We start from the raw sequence: 382 nt of genomic DNA, 5'->3' as shown, positions 1-382 counted from the left end.
CTTTTCTAATTTTTTTTTTTTTTTTTTTTTTAATGTGGACTGTTTTGTGCTTGAAAGCTTAAAATGTGATTGCTGATGCAGTCTGGGCTTCTCCAAACAAAGAACTTTACAAGCAAGATGCGCACAAGGAATAATTATATATACTGGGAAAATTTACAGGATAAACCCGTAGATTCACCAGCAAATGCCATCATGCTGCAATGCCAGAGTTGATTTCCAAGCAGGGGGTGGGAATGCAGAAAAGCAGGAGCTGAGTGCTGTCTACACCGGTCTTCCGTGAAAACTCTCACCCTCCTTTGATGCAGGAGCATCTGATGCTCCAGCGATGCGCAGCAGAGCTCGCTCCTCCCTGCCACCACGCCTGGTATCACTGTCCGGAGGC

This window comes from Egretta garzetta, unplaced genomic scaffold (assembly GCF_000687185.1).
Source record: "Egretta garzetta isolate BGI_Z169 unplaced genomic scaffold, ASM68718v1 scaffold33, whole genome shotgun sequence".
NCBI lineage: Eukaryota > Metazoa > Chordata > Aves > Pelecaniformes > Ardeidae > Egretta > Egretta garzetta.
The sequence above is the reverse complement of the archived record's forward strand: the minus strand, read 5'-3'. Positions refer to the sequence as shown.